The sequence below is a fragment of the Pieris rapae genome, chromosome W (assembly GCF_905147795.1).
Source record: "Pieris rapae chromosome W, ilPieRapa1.1, whole genome shotgun sequence".
Lineage (NCBI taxonomy): Eukaryota > Metazoa > Arthropoda > Insecta > Lepidoptera > Pieridae > Pieris > Pieris rapae.
This window is the reverse complement of record NC_059533.1, coordinates 2,913,210-2,918,851: the sequence shown is the minus strand read 5'-3', so window position 1 is coordinate 2,918,851 and position 5,642 is coordinate 2,913,210. Positions and strand designations below refer to the sequence as shown.

The 5,642-nt window shown below is 39.8% G+C and overlaps 1 long non-coding RNA gene across 1 annotated transcript; it reads left to right on the top strand.

Annotated features, from left to right (window-relative positions):
• Nucleotides 1-941: 941 nt before the first annotated feature.
• LOC123690499 lies at nucleotides 942-2,135 on the top strand. Its single transcript, XR_006751120.1, has 2 exons — nucleotides 942-1,241; nucleotides 1,805-2,135. It is a non-coding gene; the product is annotated as an uncharacterized LOC123690499 (long non-coding RNA).
• The last annotated feature ends 3,507 nt before the right edge of the window (nucleotides 2,136-5,642 follow it).

Sequence of the window (5,642 nt, the reverse complement as noted above, 5' to 3'; positions counted from 1 at the left end):
ATCAAGCTGCTCGGAAAGTGACTGGTCGTTGACGATTCCAATCGCTCTAAATTACCATGAAACTGAACGTCGCTCGATGTGTTATCGCTCAGTGCCCCGATGCTGACTAAGCCTTTAAGGAGAGTGTCTTCGGAGACAGGAGGAGCGACAGAGACCGTCTTTTAAGCATAAACTTCTTTGGACTCGAGACACAAGACCCGACAGAGCTATAAACAGTTTCGTCTACTGCGGAAGACTTGTTGAATTTTCTAAGCTCCCAACGTCTCCTATATTAGAAAATAATAGCCGAATGTAATGAATAATTGATTAAAACCAAATGTATAGATAGAAAACATTTATTGTAGTAGTGTAAAACATAAAGACTATTAACTAACATACATAGAGAAAATTTTACCAGAAGCGTCCAAATATGGTTTATGCAAAGTTATACCACCTGATGGATTCACACCACCCTGTAATCTTGATGGGACTATGAACTTTAATGTAACCAACCACTACGTGCAACGGATGTTCAAACGATATGGGCCAGCTGCCAAAAAGTTGAGCACTTTCAAAGCCGTCTTGGCGTCGCAAAAAGTGACATTTAGGCGACCGCCACTACTAAGCGGCTTGGAAGTGGACTTACCATATTTATTCAAGCTAGTACAGCAAATGGGTGGCCTAAAGAAGCTAACAAAAATAGTACAATGGAACAAAGTTGCCGAGCAATTAAAGTGTTGTAATAATTTAAAAAATCCCGGTCAAAAAATTAAACAAATTTATGAAAAATATCTACTAACATATGAAGTGATGACAACGTTGGAGAATGAAAATTTGATAGAACAAGTGGAACGTGCGAAAGAAGTCAATCAAGGATGTTTAACCGTGCACGAAGTCCTTTGCAGGCATAAAAGCAAATGCTGGAGCCAGGTGATTCGACAGATAATTATTCGTCTGATGAAATCCCGACAAAAGATCGTTTAGTATTAAATGCCCTTGCTGAGACTGAAGACTGCATTGTTCCCGGTCGATCAATGAATCTTCACGCTTTTCAAAAAGTGGCAGAAGTCGCTTCCAATGCATTTTTGTCTTCCACAACTCGGAAAACAAATTCCATGGAAAAAGTATATTGGGACCTTGTCTTGTCGAGGACAAAGCATGTCTGTGTAAACGCAGCTTCCATAGACACGGGTGCCGCAGATTATGGGTTCCCAAATAATGATTCCACCGACCATTATAGTAGACATCCTTGGAACTTGAAGGTGAGAGATCATTTTGAAACTCAATATTCTTAATAAGTTTATCTAATTTTAACATTAAAAGAAAATTATATAAAATGTAAGTAATAACTGCAATTTTGAGTTGTTTTCATATTTTACTAACACCGTAGGTATTGGACAGTATTAAAAATTATATGGAAAGTAAAATATTATTGAGTTAAATTGTGTTATTGATAATAGCTGAGTTTAATCATCCGACGTTTGTCGTTCGTTTTTGCCGCGCACCACCACTATGTGGAACCAGCTAGACACTGAAGTATTTCCAAAGCAATTCCTTCTTCTTCTTCTTGGGGTTCTTCAAGAAAAGAGTGTACCAAAAGCCAGCACGAAGCGCGAACCCTCTGGAATTAATAGTGGCAATCGACGACGGTATTACTTAACATCAACAGGACCCGTTAGACCCCTGCTCTATAAAAAAATGCTGACTGGCATAGTACGTTATAGGGGCTTTGCCTTGGTTTGATCAATATTTATTTTACATTTTCTATAGCCACTACTTATGTTAAATGCATTTAAATTCTTATTAATCGTATTCATTATTTCAGTGTATCGGTAGGGAGATACAGAACATGTTAAGTTTCCTGGGTCCCGTGGTTGGAATGACTGCGCCCACATTACATCTGGGAATGCTGTTCTCGACGAGTTGCTGGCACAGAGACCCTCATGGCCTCCCATGGATTGGGTATATGCATTGTGCACGATAGAAGTATATTTAAGAAGTTGCATATTAAACGTTGTTGCGGGGGTGCGGTGCGTGCGGGGCGCGACAAGTTGCACGACCGGTTTTGTAGTAAATTTTGTTCACTTCTTCTCTTCGGCGCTGGACTTCGTGTCGTCCCCCCGTTCGCTCAGCTACTGCACGACATTGAACATTAACACGTGTTTTATTATTCGTTTTCGTATCGATTCGCAATAAGAACATTTTTTGGTCTTCGAACCGGATGGACATTAAAAGATGGATTTCTCGAAATACGTAGTGAAATATCTATTCATTTGTTTAGTGTCAAGTGATAGTGCACGTGTTGAATATAGTTAACATTAAATTCGTTTGTAATTAGTTGTGTATTGAATTGTTTCGTTTTAGTGGTTCCTTAATATAGTGTTCGTTTCGTTAAAATTTTATATTAAGTGATCAACATATTACGTATCTAATTGCAAGTTAACTATTTAATTAATCGAGCGTGCCTACCGTCTAACTGTCGAAATAAACGTCGAATTTAGAGTTAATAAGTTTGAGAATATTGTTTTGTAATTGTGTAAAATAGAACATGATAATTGTGTTGTGGATACGAGTGGGGTGAGATATTTAATTAAATTATATTTAAGTAAATACGACGTGTGTTGTGCTTTGAAAATATAATGTGTTAAATATTTTATAGTGTGTATTTGTAGTGCTGTACTGACTCTAAAACAGTACTTGCCTGGTTACGGTCGGGCCCGCGGGTTTTCAAACCATTCGTTGCTCACCGAGTAGCTAAAATAGAAGAAGGAACGAAAGTAAATGAATGGAGATGGGTACCAACTGCTTTAAATGTTGCTGACAACACTACAAGACAGGTACCTCGAAGTTTCAACAGCGAGCATCGATGGTTTGAGGGACCAGAATTCCTTTATTCGTCAGAAGAAAACTGGCCCCAGGAAGAAGTGGCAGAGATTGTTGCTACGGGAGAGGAGCGCGTGGCAGCAATAAATAATAATGTAAAGCCTTGCTTAAAAGAGTCCCTTCCAGAGGCAACAAGATTCTCCTCTTGGATCCGTCTCATTAGAAGTACTGGAAGAGTTCTACAATTTATCGGATTATGTGGCCAAAGAAGACACGCGAAGACAGTATCTCTGGAAGCACATCACATAAAGAAAGCCGAAACATTATGGTGGAAAGCGTCACAAGAAGCATGCTTTGAAGAGGATTTGCGGCGGCTGCGTGGCAATCTTCCTGTCGGGAAAAACAGTCGACTTCGAACTTTAAGCGTTTCAATAGACGAAGAAGGAATCATACGTTTAAAGTCACGAATAGAATCAGCCCCAGACCTGCCAGAGAAACAACGATCTCCTCCGATTTTGGACGGAAATAGCTATTATGTCCGTCTGTATATCGCCTGGATACATTAAGCTAACCACCATATAACGTATATTACAGAATCGCCGAGATCCCAGGAGCCGTAGCACCGCCCCTAAGCTTGGTGACCTAGTCCTGCTGGTGGACGACGCCATTCCTCGTAACTCTTGGCCCAAGGGACGCGTCACCGCCACGTACCCCGGGAAGGATGGAGTCGTCCGCGTGATAGAAGAACGAACAAAAGCTGGACTCGTCAGACGGGCGACTAAGAAGGTCATCGTGCTCGCGTCAGAGGGTGCATGAAATGCACGGGGGGGAATATGTGCACGATAGAAGTATATTTAAGAAGTTGCATATTAAACGTTGTTGCGGGGGTGCGGTGCGTGCGGGGCGCGACAAGTTGCACGACCGGTTTTGTAGTAAATTTTGTTCACTTCTTCTCTTCGGCGCTGGACTTCGTGTCGTCCCCCCCGTTCGCTCAGCTACTGCACGACATTAAACATTAACACGTGTTTTATTATTCGTTTTCGTATCGATTCGCAATAAGAACATGCATAGTGGAAAGAAGAAAGTATGGTATGTGGACGTATATTAAATTTTATTGATTTTTTACAAGACAATTATTCTAGATCAGTCTTGTCAGTGTCTTGCATGTTTTCCTAATTTTTGGATTTAACGCCACGCCCACATAGAATGAAAATTTTTGATGAGACCTACTCGGGTAACAATGATCTCGGCTCTTCCATATACAGTGTAAACTCTTTATAACGAAACTCGAGGGACTGAGCATTTTTTTGTCGTTACATGGAGTGAACAAAAAAAAAACATGTTAACAGTTTCAAAGTAGTTTTACGAATGATAATAAGATAGGTACCCAGTATGCTTGGTCGAAGACCATCACTTCCGAGAAAACAATGCGCCATACTGCATGTGTACGAGGCAATTAAGGATAACAAAAGCTAGACCGACCTCGGATGTTTTGGAGCTTCAAAGTCTTTTGTTACCTGATAACATAACATAAACAATAATACCGATAATAAATATTTACTGTCTACAAATATAAACACATTTCTTCGTAATAGTGAATGGCGTATCGCTATAAAGAGTGTTTCAATGTTTGAGTTTTAACGCATACCAACCAACTTCGGCTCACTCCAACGTTATAGGGAGTTTATCGTTATAAAGGATAACGTTATAAAGACTTTACACTAATATTATAAGCGGAAACTGAACAGAGGGCAGTAGGTGGTTTCGATCCCCACCCGCTTACTATAAAAGAAAGGCCTCAGTGTGGCACGCTAGCATTCGCTGCCCGGACGTTGACTAGAGTGGTCGTTGGTTTCGAAGCCGCGTACTGTGAGTTCGTTCCATGTTATTTTTATTCGGTGTGATTTTTTGTTATTGTTTTAAGATTGACGGTTGTGTTTTTAGAATATCTAAAGTCGTGTTGTTTTGTTTGTATAAGTCAGTTTTAAGATAATTTTAGTGTGATATTGAAATTACCGCGTTTTCTTAGTTTGTTCATAAAATAACTTCTTAGGTTATTTCGAATTGTTTTTATTATATTTAATTTTTACTTCTGGTTGCTAAAAATATATATTTGAGAGCGGAAAATAATAAACAGCACAAATATGTGTCTCCTCCAACTCCTTTTTCTCCCCTTTGGACTAGAGCATTGGGCCATGAGGTTCAGGTGAACAGGCGCTAATTAAATATTGAAGTTGGCGCTTGGTAGTAGAATCCGGGTGACACCTGAGTTGGTGCTTTCCTCAAACTCTTTGAATTTATTTCAATTTTCTGTTAATCAATTTTATCTATTATCTGTTTAACATTTTTTTTTTACATTGCTCGAACGCATTCCAGGTATGGCATCGACGATTCGCAAAGCGATACATTTCGGAAAGCAGTGGAACGCTTGTGCCCGGCGTTCGTCCAGAATAAATCCGTTTGGTTGCCATCGGACATTGCGATGATCCCACCGGAATTATTGCAGGATTCGGTGTCTCTGTGCCGGGCTGTCCAAAATCCGGGCGAATTTATAATAGTTTGCCCAAAAGCCTATTCATCTTCAATTGCCACGGGATACACAATATCCGACTAGTGTGTACTTCGCTACATTGTCCTGGATACATTGTCTCGGTGAAACGTTTGATGTAAGTTGAATGTTTATTCTAGTAAACTCAAAATATTCATCTAGGTAAACATGTACTACACTTATGAACGTCAAAAAAAAAACAAATTAAATTTGCATTTACAACCAGTTCGCAAGTCGAGGGCGTAGAGCGGGTAAGAAGAACTGGCAAGAAACTTTCGCCACATTTATAAAA